At 42.1% G+C, this 14,787-nt stretch overlaps 1 pseudogene; it reads right to left on the bottom strand.

Annotated features, from left to right (window-relative positions):
- Window positions 1-296: 296 nt before the first annotated feature.
- LOC101971968 (smad nuclear-interacting protein 1 pseudogene) lies at window positions 297-8,100 on the bottom strand (annotated as a pseudogene).
- Between the last annotated feature and the right edge of the window lie 6,687 nt (window positions 8,101-14,787).

A 14,787-nucleotide genomic window follows, 5' to 3' on the forward strand; every position in this document is an offset into this window, starting at 1 on the left:
CGAGAACAAGCCATTATTCACCTTCAAATAAGAATTTCTAAGGCAGCAGTTCCGAACGCAACTAAGGCCAAAATGCTACTGAACACTGTTGTAATTGGTGACTCTTCTGAAAATAAATGCCAGATATGGGGCTGATGTGCCACAGGAAAAAATTTCAAAACCTTAGTGTTCTTAAACTGTAAAATAAGCTGGTCAGCAACACAGGAAAGACTTAAGGCAACAGAGATCACCACAGTGCTCTTTGAGAGAAGTCTTCCAAGGAGGAAGAATGTCAATGGTTTCAGTTCTTAAGTTTGCTAGCTGTCAGATACTACTTCCTCCTTCTCGTCATCCTCCTCTTCCTTTCTGTCTAGTTCAGAGGTATCTGCTGACTCATGAAGCAAGACATACTCTCTGCTGCTGAATCCAAATTTAAGCTCATCCTTTTTTCAGTTCACAGTATCTGTGGCTCAATGCGCTTGTTCAAGAAGGTTCCATTGCCTGAGCCAAGGTCACCCTTCAGACAATTGTGCCATCAGCATTGGGTGTATTCCACAAGCTGAAATTGTAAGACTCCATGCTGCTTTGAACAAGAGGGGTGATCAATTAGAATGTCTGCAGTGTTGACCCAAAAGGTAAGTGCTTTGTCGATGTACATGACTGAAATACCATCATTTTTAAGGATGCGGAGATGCCATCATTTTGGGGGGGATATGAGATTCTGGGGACTATTTAATGACTACACCCGGGAAGGCGTTGGTGTCCAAGAAGTGCACCAGAAAGTTTGAAGCTTGTTTTTTTCTTAGCAGGCACCTCTTTGTCTTTATTGCCACCAGGTGGCAGAATCACCTCCTGAGCCTCATTAGCACTGCCACCGACTTCATTCTTCTGGCAATGCCCTGGTGCCTGGCATTATAAAATCCGGCTGTTCCTCAGCCTGCAGGTTTGGGCTGCCCACACCCAGCCTTCTCATCAGAACTTCTTTGGCAGGAATGACCCCAGTGTCAGTCTCATCACCGTTCCCAGCTCTGCTGTGTTCCTGTTCTAATTGTTCACGGTGATTCACTTCCCCGCTCCCTCTTCACCTCCTTCATTCTGCGAGTTTGGTTGAATAAGAGGAGCTCCGTTGACGTCTTCTCCCTGAAGAAGGACGAATTTGGCCCCCGAACTCCTGCTTCAGGGTGCCCACTCTCCCAGAAGCCCTCGAAGCCGAGAAGCTGAGCACATGATGATTCCCTCTTGGGCAGGACCACAATTGGCCCAGCTCAGGAGGCGGGCGTTTTAAGTTCCAAAAGCAATCTTCTGACTACTTCATAGTTAGACCTGGGCGCTCTACTGCCAAGTTACATCCCCAGCCCTTTATGTTTCATAATGAAAGCTTAGCAGTTAGCACATAGTGGCCAACATCTACTAAGCCTTTAAAACTGCCATCCATTGTGATTACTACAATGAACTTCAAGTGTAGAAACAGAAATATGCATAAGTCAATAAAGCTATTTCTACTCTTGAGGGGGAAGCAGACTTTTGTGTTTATTCACCACAAGGCTTTTTGTTGCTGTGTTATTAGTAATTGTACATGGAGATAACCCAAATGCATGGCAATAGCAAATTATTTAGTCGATAATTGAATCGAATGGTCATTAGTATACTATTTGAAAGCTATGGCAAACGAAAAAAAATTTGTGACAGGGAATCAAGACTAGGGTCTCGCGCATACCTGGTGAAAGGAAAGGCAAAGAACCGGGAGATGGGCAAGCAAGAAATGAAAGATGGATACACACAAGAGTTTGTCAGAGATGACAAATACATACACATCCCTCCATAGTGGCAAGAGGCCTGGTTCAACTGTTGTAAAGCAAGAGCTGGTTTCATTTGGAAAAAAGAACTTTAATCCAATATATTTGGACTCAAATGTTTCTATCCACTTTTATGTATGGATGAAAAACTGTATAAAGTTTGAGAAAAAGGACAAGAATTTTGAAGCAGTTGGACCAAGTGGGAAGCAAAAGGTATAGTTATCTGAATCCAGGATTTTCAGAAGACAAGGATTTGTGCCATGGCATTATCTATGTTTCCCAAGATAGACATCAGGTCACCAGAATATAAGCAAGATAAGCTTTTGCTTTCATTTCTGGAACAGTAGCATGGTATCCCTGAAAGATTACTTTAAATAGCAGCTCTAACCCTCAAACCCTCACACACATGCTAAGGGAGTGGTGTAGATCTCAGGCACTTCTGCAAAGCTGTAGTTTCTTATTTCATGTCCCTTCACTAAATTACAATTTAAATTTCATCATTCAAAACTGCCTGATCTTGAGCCAGATGCATATATCACAAAAGGCATTAAGATCTGACCTTTAATATCCCCCAAAAAGAAATGTCACGAGTCCATCACAGAATCATAACTCCCTCTTGAATTAGTACTAAGATTTGAACGTCAGAGGGGAACTCTGATTAAAGAGAATCGGGACTTCTCCAGCAACCGAAAACCGAGTTCCAAGGGGGAAAAGTGACTCTTGCATTTCAAAACAAAAGCAATGGTGAGTAAACAGCATCCTTTGATACACTGCTATGTGCAAGAACTGAAATTGCACAGTGATGTCCTAAGATGAGTGGAAACTTAATAGTAAACATTTTGATAGAGGCCCTAAAACCCCAGTTATCCATTGGCTCCCTTACTGGGTAAGATTTACATCTAGTGGCTTAATCAGTATAAATGCCACAGACTCTGCCAAGAGTGCTGTGGGACTTATTGTGAGCACATATTGCTCTTGGAATATTTATCATTATAGCTCATTGAGTGGCTAGCCCTTTGTTAATGGGGAGATAAGGCTGTCTGCTTGTCTTGGTACTTTCAGAGGTTTTCATTGTGTAGCACACCTTGAAACATTCCCCTCTTCCCTCAAGCATGCCTAGGAAAGTAGAAAGGAGGCATTCTAGATCTTTGTAGAAATGATTCAAGTGATAAAGGAAAAGCCCAGCATAGTGGCACACACCTATAACCCCAGCCACTTGGGAGGCTGGGGCAGGAGGATCAAAAGATCAAGGCCAGCAAGACCCTGTCTCAGAACTGGGCATATGGCTCAGTTGTAAAGCCTACTGGGTTTAAAAAAAAAAACCTAGTACAAAGAAGACTAGGAAGAGATCAGGATACAGAGTGTCCAGAAAAAGTTTCAAAAGCAATAACGCCAGAGGTACTTCAGGCTCCTGGAGTCCCATGGAAAGTTTGTTTAAAGCAGATTAAGGTCATCACCCCTGAAGACCTATCCTCAGCCTTAAAAATGAACTCTTCTGGAATTGAGCACATATTCCGTAACAACTTCAGGCCGCTTTATATGCAAATACCGCCATTGTCCAGCCCTTGGTCTCAGGATCATATTGTCCAAAATCCTGTTTCTGGGACAGCTTTCAGAAGTTTTCCCTATACATTGGCTCTGAGAGTATCCTGCTTTTCCATTGCCAGTGTACATGGACTGCAGCATATAATCTGGAACCTGTCTTAGACAATGCAGCTCCAACCCTGTAATGGCTTTGGAGGAAGAGAGCAGATACTGAAAGCCAGTCCTCAGCAGGCTAGAAACATACAAAGACACTCACGCACAAGCCATCAGCCATGACATAGGTAATGTGACCAGTATTTTTACTGCTGACAAAATACATTCCTAGAAAAACCAGTGAGACTTTCTGTGGCTCCCTGGTGTGACACCTTCTGATACACTCAGAATGCAAACACCTCTCACCATTGCTCTCTCCAAATCAAGGGACAATATGTATGTTGAGAGACCCGGAGGATAACATCTTACTTGAAGATTTAGAAGACAAGACGATTGGCTACATAAAGCAGGCTTTTTTCAAGAAGTTCATGCGCAGGACCATCTGATTTCCCCCCCCCCCTTAAAAAAAGGGGGCAGAATTTAGTCAAGAGACTGGGAAAGCAAAACCCTTGAAGTCTGAGGGCCCTATTCCTTCCCTTCTATCAGTCAGCTATGCTGGAAAGAAGGTTGGTGCACGCAAGTATCCCAAACTTCACAGGCTGAAGATAGAGGAAGGCTGTGAACTATTGGGTGCCAGAAGAAACTAACCACAGCCAACCTGGAGGAATCAGTTCAAGATGGGCTCTTCTGCATCAGTTCTTCCAGGCTGGAAGCTGAGCTCCTCTTAAGAAATTTACTTACGAATGAGGATAGAAGAGAACATCTTTCAAAATAACTCCAATGGACCAAGAAGTTATGAGAAATGTGAAGCCTTTTGAATAAGTATTAGAACTGAATGAGTGTCATTGCTTTTATGCAATCTCATTTAACTAAACCAGGTTGGAAGGAGGGCATCTGTGAGACAGTTCTGTGGAATGTCGACTGAAACATCTACCTACATTCATACAAAAGCAGAATTGGTGGCGTTCAAGTAAAAACCACAGAATGGATTAACATTTGCTATGTCTTCGTTTTATAGTTAAGGGTTCTGACTATATATAACTTTGATATGTTTGAGGCTTTTAAGATAGGCTAGGTTTGGAAATAGCTACACTATTGAGAAACTTCTCCACAAGCGACCAATTAAATCAGGCTAAATAAGCTTCAACCTTTGCTATCTGCAGGTCACCTGGAGCTGGAGATAGTTCCTGAAGTACTAATGCTGGGACCCCAGCCTCAGATATTGATTTAACTAATATGGGATACTCAGGTGACTGAGGAGCAACCAGGGCTGAGAATCTGATGCTAGAACAGACATAGAAACTGGTATTTTTGAACTCTTGCACCAATACATTAAAAGAATCCTAATTGCCAATGTGACATGAGTAATGGATTGAGAAAGTTTCCTAAAGATGCAGAAATAGAAATAATGATCACTTTCTATCCCTATTCTTAATCGGAAACATAGGAACTTTATGGAAACCATTTGATGTTCTGGTCAGTTCCCTGCCAGGAAAGCACCCTAGAGGAACTGAGACACTAGCCTTCTGGAATCATTAGCAGATAAGCTCAGCGTGCACATGCCCCTTTTGGATCCAGGTTTGAAAACGACCAGAAATATTGGTCTCATTGTTGCAGTAGACTTAGTACAGAAAGCATGAGATTTTCCTCAGAAGGCATCATTCAAGGCCTAATTTTGAAAGTTATGTTCCAAGCTCTGATGTGCCAGTACTTGCATTGGGCAGCAGAGTCTTAAGTGGGAGGCTTAGGGTCACATCTGAAAGAATGTATTTGCATACCTACTACTGAGTTACTTCCTAAATAGGGCAACTTGTGTTCTGATCTATTAATACATAAGAATCCACCCCAAAATATATTGACCTAAAAACAATCTCTTGTAGAAGTTCTGAATTCCCTGGCTTGACTGTTCTACCTTGGCTCTTACACATTTATGGCTGGATCATGGCTAGAATCATTGGAAAGCTTGTGTATTGGGTTAAAAAGTGAACGAATAGTCGAGATTACTTTGTGCATCTTGAATGTCCAGTCTGATGCACAAAGCAGGACACTCATCGAACCTACATAAAGCCTCTCTATGGCTGAATTCCAAGAGACAACTAGATGCCAATCTCAAAATCTGGACCCCCACCTTGGGCCCCCTCAAACTGGCCATTATCACTTCTACCTAATTCCATTAATCAAAGCAGTTGCAGATTCTGCTCAGATTTGAGGATGTAAACTCCGTCTCTCGAATACATGTTCATAGCCATTTTTTAATCTCTACAACTTAACACTTCTTATTCTCACCGTGTATTTAAGTTTTAAATCTTTTTGATAGCAACTCCTACAAGTATATAAGAGCCATACTATGCCATTCTTTGCTAGATCCATTGCTTGTAACCGTCTTTTCCAGCAGTCAGAATAAGTTTGCACTAAACATCTCTTGTGTGTTCAGTCCAATTGGTAAAAGTATGCAACTGCAGACAGATGAATAGTATCTAGGTTCACCGATTCTCCTGCCCAAGGCCACACAAAAAAACCAAACCCACAGCCTGAGCCTTACGGCTACTCTGGAATTTTTCCATAAATTTGTGACTGCTGGAATTCTGCCAGTTGCTGGAATTCTGCCAGTTTCAGTCCAATGGTCCATAATAAACCAGCACCCAATAGTTTCTGCATCACTAAGTGTTCGTGGGGCTCAGAAATCAATATCTAATCACACTTAGCCAGAGCCCAATATTCTGTGCACTCAGCAGTGTGCAGTTTGGGTTACTGGGCAATTGAAAGTTAACATGAGAAGCCAAACATTCATTGGAATGAACTGCATTAGAAGTATTACCATTGTGATGCAAATCACTGTTAATGCTCACTCATGAGACCAGGAATTACAAGATACAAAGGAGATTTTTTTTTAACCTCAAACTAATGTTACTCTGCCACCCAGCCCAGCACAAGGAACACAATGGCTAGATTACTTTAAGATCTGTCAGATTTAAGGGCTGTCCAGAATAATGGAATTATCAGCTATACCCGCTGTTCTAGTGGGCAATTGCTAGTCTCTTCAATGAAAAGCATATAGAGACCAAATAGGTCTTTTTAAATCTGTTAGAGGTTCCAAGCATGGCCGAATTCCTACTGCCCTTTCTCCCCCCACCCCACTAAATTGCTTAATTCACATGACTTCCATCCAAATCCCTGAAGAATGGTCTACCGGCAGCAACAACCCTTTGCATAAGGTCACTCTCCAACCACTAAGAAACATTTACCGAACACTTCCTACAGGAGAGGGTCTCAAACGTTAACGTGTATCAAGTCACCCAGATATCACTAGAATGTGGATTCTAGTTCAGTAGGTCTCAGGTGGGTAATGTTGATGCCGCTGTTCCTTGGACCACAGTTTAAGTAGCAGAGCTGGAGGTTCCTCAGGGAAAGGTTTTGCCTGCTTCAGGCAGTATTCAAAGGAAGATGGAACAAAGGTCCCTCCCAAGTGCCCTGCCTATAACCATCTCCTTCACGTGTAGTAAAGTCTCATTACAGTAGTAAAGTCTCGCAGGGATTACAGGGGTGTACCACTGTCAGTACTATGCTGGTCTTTAGGCACCTAAGGATCCCTCTAATGGGGTGGGGGGGGATGCAACAGGTTCAATTGCTTGGTTATGCTAATACCGCCTAATAAGTTTGCTTCTTTTATGGTGCCTATAAGAGATGCAGTTAGCTTCATACTTGTTACTCAACCTTCTATAATCTTGAGACTTTAGAAAAATCTTAGTAATTCCTCAAATTTTCCATGACCAAGTTTAAGATAGCCCTATTTGGGCTGGGGATGTGGCTCAATGGGTAGCGCGCTCGCCTGGCATGCGTGCGGTCCGGGTTCGATACTCCAGCACCACATACAAAGATGTTGTGTCCGCCAATAACTAATAAATAAAGAAAGAAAGAAAGAAAAAAAAGATAGCCCTATTTACAAACATTAGCTAAAAACTGAATTTGAAAGATTTGAATCTTAGAATCTTTAGAGATTAAGACTTCAACTTTTTTTTGACAAAAGGTAGTGTTTGCTTTTTCTATAATGCCTGCCAATTGTTTTCCAATTGGCAGCAATAAAATGGAAAGTTAGGACTAACCTTTCTCTAGAGGTTCTAGAAAGTTTTGGGTTCTTAGGGTAGTATGTACATTCATTCAAACTAATTGCTCAGATTATGGAAACAATTCACTTTTGCCTTGTATTGTCTGAAGTCTTTTGTAGTTCTTTCCTACATCACATGGGGTTTAACTGCCTTTCAGGTCTGTCCGACTGGCTTTACCTCCTATTCCTTAGTCTGTCCTTGTGTTTGACAGAATTTAAATTCTTAAGATCATTTTATGCTTTCTAGTTTTCCCCCCTTACATCTCCTTAACCCAACACCATTCCGTAAGGATGGCCCTAGCCTAAGCAACTTCAAATAAGGCTGCAGTCCCACCAGGCACTAGCCTACAGAGCCCTCCAGTATTGTCAGGCACAGTCCGATGGACAAGTCACTTTCCACAATCCTGATAAAATTCAGTGAAGTCATTGTCATTTTCCTTCACCCTGAATAGTCAGGTGTGAGATCAGGAAGGAAACCAAACCTTATATAAATTTAGTATAGATGTTGGAGCAAGTGAACACAGCCAGCTGACGCTGATGCCCACCTGTGCTGGAGAGCCTGATGAGGACCTGGACCGACATCCCAACTTTTATCTGCCCAATCCTCTGTCATCCTCAGCGCTCTAACTCTACAGCAGCCTCTTGACCTTGGATGGCAACGTCTCCCTACAACCGTCTCAACCAGCTGTCAACTATACCCCCCGGGAGAAGCCTTTATTGGTTCAGGAACTGCTGTGGTCTGAGCGAGGGTGCATCTGCTGGACTTAAGCCTTAAGTCTTTAGATCTAGCGCTTATCATGCAGATGGAGTTTCTAATAGGTCTGTCATGATTAAGAGTGTTTGCAGTACTTGAGTTAGCTTAGCACTTGTTTGCTTTGAATTAGTTGTGTTTATTGCTTTTATCAGCCCGAATTATTGTTTGTAGTGGCCAGCTTTTAGGATTGCCATTCCTTAAGACCCTGTAGAGTGGAAGTGTATTGAGTGATTCAGTGAATCAAGCATTGGGAAGGGCATAGCGTGTGGACATTATTTCTCTTCAACTGCAGATGTCGCACCTTTTGCTCATCGTGACACATTCCCATCTTTATTTCAAGTATATGAAGGTTTTTAAGAAATTTTGCTGAAGGTCTAGGAGTTTCATTGCTATCCTAGAAGTTTAAAGACATTACAGTTCTATCCTTGAAAATTCTATCAGGCATCCTCTAGTGTGTCCTGGGCCCCTTGCCTTGTTGATCATTCTCCTCCCCGATTCCTTTCAGTTTATATAACAACCGGGCCCTTGGTTCTGCATTCCCAAACTATGGCAAGCTTAGCGACATGCTCTAACAGCCATGGCAGATTGCCAGCCTTCTTGGAAGAGAAATCTTATCTCCTTGCAGACTCATAATTTGAGACAGCATTTTGTTAGAAGTTATCTCCCTTGACCTAGTAGCTAAACTAGGAAAAGTAGGCATTTGTATGGCCATTTTAGCCTATAAAGATCACATAACAGTCACCTAGTTAGTAGAGCCAGGCCTGAAATGTTGGCTTCCCGACACCCGAGTCATTTTACTGCTGGGCGAGACCATGTGTGGCATTTTACAAGTTACCAATTGGTGCCCAAATCGCATAAGTTACCAGTTTATGTTAAGAGGCTTTTCGTTGCTGTGCTAAACGGCAGTTCTAAACATGATTGCTTATGTTGAGCCCACAAAGCAGTGTTTTCTTCCTCAAATTCTGAGGCATGAATCCAACTTTGGAAGGCCATCCACAAGGCAGGGAGCAACAGAAAGTAGCTTTCCTACCGATTTTCAGAAGTTCACTGTTAGCAAGTATCTTGGATCCTGCCTGGTCACAGCCCTGAAAAGCTGACCAAAATACAAGGACTTAGGAGGAAGTTTATTTTGGCTCAGTTTAAGGTCATTTTGTAATGTTCTACCTCCATTGCTTTGAACCCAAGGTGAAGCCGATTATCCTGGCAGTAGAGTGTGGTAGCAAAGTGTTGATCTATTCCATTAGTAACAGCTGGAAGCAGAGAGGATAGAGAGATGAGGTCTCAGGAGAGTGCTCTGAAAGGGGTCACTTTCCCAGTGACCCACCTTCTTCAGCTCTATGCCACCTGCCTTCCATTACAATCCAGTTAGTCCATCTAAACTAAGATGGATCGATTAGTTAACAGGTCTCATAACCTGAGAGCTTTTTCCTCCTGCATATTCTTGCAATTAATACAGGTGCCTTTGGAGGACACCTCATATCCAAACCATAACAGATGTAAGCAGCAGAAGTCATAGGTACTACCCAAGCAACGTGAAGCCATTAAGTTTGGCATGGTTCTGTGGTTTGAACCCACCCACCCCTCAAAGTTGTTTTGAGAGAGAGTCTATGCTATGTTACCCAAGTTGACCTTCAACTTGTGATCCTACGGCTTCTGCCTCTTGAGTAGCCAGAATTAGGCATTTGCCACAGCACAAGGACAGTGTTTTAGGATTTGAGAATCAAAAGATCTGAGAATCGTAGTACAGACTACAGCTGGTAAGCACAGCCATTTTAGGCAGTCAGCGTGCTAGTTTGGTGTACAGGCGCTTTACCGCAAAATTCACAAAGCCACTGTAATTCATAGAAAAAAGGGAGAAGCCTACATGAGAAAGTAGTACAGAGGCTGCCCTGCTTAGTAAGGCCACCCTCGTTACAGTGCCCAGTCGTACCTGTTGATTAACAAGTGGTTTGAGTCACTTTCTCCAATACCGATTTCTCTAAATTCATAATAGGAAAGCTACCCATGACACCCTAGGAGCTGACCTGACATGACGAGTTAGGCCCGAAGTTCTATTGACCATCGACAATTTCCCAGGAAGTCCAGAAAGGCCAACTTCTTGCGACACAAAGCGTGGCCACTATCTGAACAGACCCCAGAAATAAGCCTCCAAGTATCAAGTCAATAACTGCTTTTTCAGTTATAGGTTGGTTTTGCCGTTTTTTCCGGCAAAGTTCTGCTAAGCTATCCAGCCTCAGGATTGTCCCTTATCCTATAGCAAGCATGCAAGAATGAACTGCTTGGATCCTCTTTTACTAAAACTCCAAGTCTTATAACTCTTGCTGCCTACCTACAAAAGCCCCATGGTTCATTGTATTCATTCACCCTCACCCTGAGATTAGTAAACAGATAACTGCGTTCCTAGTAGCCCTTCCGAGAGAGGAGCTCTTGAAAAGCGGAGGCTAGATTAGAAAGTAGGATTATGAATGTGTCGCCTTTAGCAGAGTGGAGAACAAAATAACACTGGGTACAGCTAAAGGTTTAGCCAGCGTTCTCCAAAGAGAAAGAACAATCAGAACAGAGAGAAAAAAGAGGGGAGGCGTTTCCGATATCTGAGAACAGAAAGAGAAGGAAGCCCCAGCTCAGGGAGACAAAAATGAACTTGCCCTTCCAGCAGGGCCTTTTGTTTCATCCAGGCTCTCAGCTGATTGGATGGTGCCCACCCACATTTCGAGTGGCCCTTCCCCATCCCGTGCACCAATTCAGACACCATTCTCTACACCCTCACAGAGTCACCTGGGCAGCCCAATAATTCTAGTCAAAAGTAGAACCACCTGGGGTTCCTTTCAGCAGAGGAGAGAGGGGTTCCACGCCTACTGAAGCACTAAGAGTAATTAACGCAGTGATTCAGCATAAATTATGCTTTACCAGTTGAGTACCCCTTAGCTCACTCAAGCTGACACCTGAAAATCAAACAGCAGTACTGGAAGGATGGTCATGTGACCCTTTTCTTCCAAACTGCCATTTTGCAACTGCATAAAAACTTCATTGATATGGGTTGGTATAAATATTGGCTGTGCAGCTGTATTTTGCCATCACCCCTTAAAAAGTGGACCATCTCCCCTGTCTAAATTGCATTTCTTCACATAATTGCTGCATCTTCACTACTATGATGTGTCTTTTAAATTCAGATTTCTATAATTTTCATTTTGAATACAAATTAACATCCAGGCTCTCATCTGAGGGTTCCTGGTGGATTAGTGCAACACCTGTTATTGGCTTTTTTTTTCCCTCCAATCAATTAAGCATTTAGATTGTTTCTCATCTTAATTGAATTTGCCTTAATTATTTTTTTCTGCTTCTCACTCTCGAGACAGCCCACATGCTCCCTTGAAGGTGTATCTGCCTTCCTAAATAAACTTCTGCCTGCGTCTTTGGATTGTGCTGCAATTCTTTTCTGTCACATATGCCAGAGTTGAGTTCTGGTCTTGCACTGAGTTCCCTCCCTCTTCTGGGACTCCTTAGACCCTTCTCTAGAAACATCTCTTTTTCAGTGACATCATCAGAATGTTCTTTCTCTTAAATCTTTAATCCCCTTTTTTTCCCATGAACTTCTTCCCTTTTTCTATCAAAGCCCAACAAACCCAATTCACTCTCAAGAATCAAAAGGCATTGACTTCTGTAGCTTTCTCCATAGTATGTTGTCCATTGGTTCCACACTCCTTCCTTTGCAGTAAATCTATTTGAAATCACCCCAATTTTCAAGTGGTCAGGAAACTATTTTCTGTGCTAGTCCATGGTAAGATATAAAGAAAAAAAAAGGTTAATTTATGCTCAGTGTTCTGGGGGTGCAAGGTCCAGGGGGGCCATCTAGTAATGGCCTTCTTGGTGGAGTACGAAGGTGGTATAGGACCGACCTCACATGCTGAAAGACAAGGGCACTCATAGGTAGTCTCTTCTGGTCTCTGTCTTCTTAGAAAGCCACCAGGATTCACCATGGAGACTCCAGCCTGACTGAGTTTATCTAATCCCTATCAACTCCCAAAGGCCCACCTCTAAACAGCATAGTTATATTGGAATTAAAGTAGAAACTTAATCTGAGTTCTAGGGGGACAAACCATATTCAAATCATAGCACCAGTTATCAGAGATTTTGATGGTTGAAATGAAACACATGGAAACATTTCATTTTCAGAGGGCAAGTGTTAGAAATAACTACTAGCACAGCAGCATGAAAAGTTACAGTAACCAATTTATAATTAATTATATTTAATAACTAGAAATATGGGTCTGTTTTAAACAAGTATTCTATGAAATTAATCAGAAGCTTTAATGGAAACCTTTTTTGAAATGCATGATTTGCATGAATGTTTTTTTTAATTTAGTTGACATTTAAGCAAGTGGGTTAATTTTTTTTTCCAACCAAATACTATTTTATTTTCTTTGTCTTGTGGTTTTATTAATGTATGATTGACTATGTTAGACTATAAAAATAATAGGACAGTTTTCCCCTTCAAGGGGCAAGACTGAACTGACAAGTAAATACTTGTTTCATGTGCCAAGGTAAAGTGTGGTTGTAGGGGGATGGGAGAGGGACAGGATGGAGTGGTGAAGGAGACGGCACAAAACCAGCTCTTGTAGCTTTCTTGACATGGGAAGTATGAAGTTTTGGTTATTTTTGTCCCAAAATAGCAGATAAGGAAATCTTTGGGCTTACCTCATCTTCTCTCACAATAACCAAGCTCTGAACCCACTCTTCTAACAAGCCTCAGGAATGAGGAATAAGAATTAACAGGACTGGTCAAAGCTGGAGCAGGTTTCAAAATGCTCTCAGCAAATAATCTCATTGTATCCTTACTACCCCAGAGAATCAGAGGAGACAGGTAAGCAATCACCTTTTTCCTTTCCCTAATTTCCTAGTATCATAACATAGGTAATATTCCTCATCTTCATTCATGTATTCTAAAAACATTTATTGTGTGCTTAGTGTAGAGCAGCACATGTTCGAGGTCAGTGGTTCTCATGGTCTCTAAATCAGCATAATCAGCAACACCTGGAGACTTGTTAGAAATGCAGTTTTAGCCCCAACTCACACCTACTTAAGCAGAAACCCTAGGGGTGGACCCATTGGTCTGTGTTTTAACAAGCACCCTGGGGTGATTCTGATAATGTTGAAGTTTGAAGTCACTGTTCTAGGCTTTGAGATAAAAACGCAAGTTCACAGGCCTTGGCCTTAAAAGGTTCTTTGGGCCAGACAAGTAAATATATCATTATAATATCATGAGCTGCAACCAGACTAATAAGAACATAGAGAAGAAAAGCAAAATGAGCTGACCAGTAGCCTTCAGAGATCTCCTGCTGACTTAAAGCATGGTATTGCAAAGAACTGTGAAGGAAGGGAGTAGAACAAGCACAAGCTCCTCACCCAGGTATGGGCTCTCAGCAGCTGTCTCACCTCTCTGGTCCCAGTATGCTCACTCTATGAACAACAACATCAGAAGTGCTAAGTCAGGATCTAGTTCAAACAGAAGATCTGAAAACTCCTTCTGTGTTCTATAACACTGTTCCTACTCCCCAAGGAGGTTTCCATCAACCCTGGACTCAAGTATTAAGAAAGACCTGAAAGAATGAAGGAATTGTTATGGTTAACTTTCTCTTGGGAAAGGCAGTATCAATCCTCTGGAGAGATGCAAGATGAGAGCTGGAATGTCCTTCACTTGTTCAACACTAGCCTCCTTATAACACTAACCACTTTGTACAGGTGAAATGCAGGGACCATTCCCATCTTTCTAACTGGGACTACAGGGAAAAGGGCCTTGCTATAGTTTGTCCATGTAGATATCTTGATGGAACTCGCCATGCAGACATGAGCACTTTATTCCTTGATATTTGCTACCACATGATTAGTGCTTTCTCCATTTAGAAAATGACTCATCTTAAGCTCATCAAGAATCTTGTGACCCAAACTTCTCTTTCGTTTCTTAAGAAAACTCCAAAAAAGCCCGAAAGGAGTAATTGTATGGTTTGAATTGTGCTCCCCACACACAAATTCATATACTGAAATCCAAATCCCCAATAGCTAAGAAAATGACTTTACTTGGAAATAGGGTGGTTGCAGATGTAATTAGTCCAGGTGAGGTCATACTGGGATATGACTGGTGTCCTTATAAAATGTGGAAATCGGAACACAAACATGCACACAGGGAAAATGCTATGTGAGGATGAAGGCGATTCTTCTACAAGACGATTCTTGTAGAATCGGGTGATTCTTCTACAAAGAATGCCAGCGAAACTCTAGAACCTAGGCAAGACAATTAAACTGATTATCTCCCACTGCCTTCAGAAGGCTCCAACCTGCCAACACCTTTTTTTTTTTTTGACTCCTAGCCTCCAGAAGTAAGACAACAAATTCCTGTTATTTAATAGGCCAGTTTGTGGGAATTTGTTACTGCAACCCTAGCAAACTAATACAAGGAGATTCACACCCGCTTAGAGGCACTGGATACAAGTAGCTTTGGTGACACTCCAATAGAGAGG

This window comes from Ictidomys tridecemlineatus, chromosome 2 (genome assembly GCF_052094955.1).
Source record: "Ictidomys tridecemlineatus isolate mIctTri1 chromosome 2, mIctTri1.hap1, whole genome shotgun sequence".
Taxonomy (NCBI): domain Eukaryota; kingdom Metazoa; phylum Chordata; class Mammalia; order Rodentia; family Sciuridae; genus Ictidomys; species Ictidomys tridecemlineatus.